Source organism: Anopheles moucheti, chromosome 3, assembly GCF_943734755.1.
Source record: "Anopheles moucheti chromosome 3, idAnoMoucSN_F20_07, whole genome shotgun sequence".
NCBI classification, from domain to species: domain Eukaryota; kingdom Metazoa; phylum Arthropoda; class Insecta; order Diptera; family Culicidae; genus Anopheles; species Anopheles moucheti.
The window spans coordinates 36,662,023-36,662,736 of NC_069141.1; the positions used below are offsets into that span (position 1 = coordinate 36,662,023).

The 714-nt window shown below is 34.9% G+C and overlaps 1 non-coding gene across 1 annotated transcript; it reads right to left on the reverse strand.

The window, feature by feature from the left end:
* Positions 1-316: 316 nt before the first annotated feature.
* Positions 317-396, reverse strand: Trnal-uag (transfer RNA leucine (anticodon UAG)). The gene has a single exon. It is a non-coding gene; the product is annotated as a tRNA-Leu (tRNA).
* Positions 397-714: the final 318 nt, after the last annotated feature.

Genomic DNA, 714 nt, shown 5'->3' on the forward strand with positions numbered 1-714 from the left:
AAATGACGGTTATCAGACACGATACATTGAAGAACCCAATAGTAGTATAATAATTAAATATCCAATAGGTTAATTCAGTTTACATACTTAATACCCCATTGTGATTAACAATGTTTAGATAAATAGAAAACGAAGGAGAATCTCTATCAACGATTCAAACCGGACGTTACTTGAATTCACGGACCTAATATTTATGTACGTTCTAACGCTTTAAAAGAATTTTAACAATAACAAGGGAAAACTAAATAAACAATAACCTTAATTATACCAGATACATTCCATATTAAGATACAAAAACAAAAATGGAAAATAATACTGACAGCGGTGGGATTCGAACCCACGCCATTTCTGACTGGTGCCTAAAACCAGCGCCTTAGACCGCTCGGCCACGCTGCCCTCCGGGACTGCGCAGAATTCGTTACCGCACACATCATTTGCCACCCCTTCTACGGCCGATTGAACGATGATTACACAATCGCTTCATTATCACCCTTGTCTGGACTGCACTGCTTACTACACAGTGCCCATAATACATAATACATAATACATAATTTTAGTACTAAAGTGAATTACTACTAAATTTAATTTAAATTGTATAAAGTAAATTGAAAAAAAATGAAATATGTATTGGTTTCAAAAATACAAACGTAAAAATATCACATTTTTAGACGTACAAGTGCACACACAAGTATTACATCGAGCGTAGCACACAGT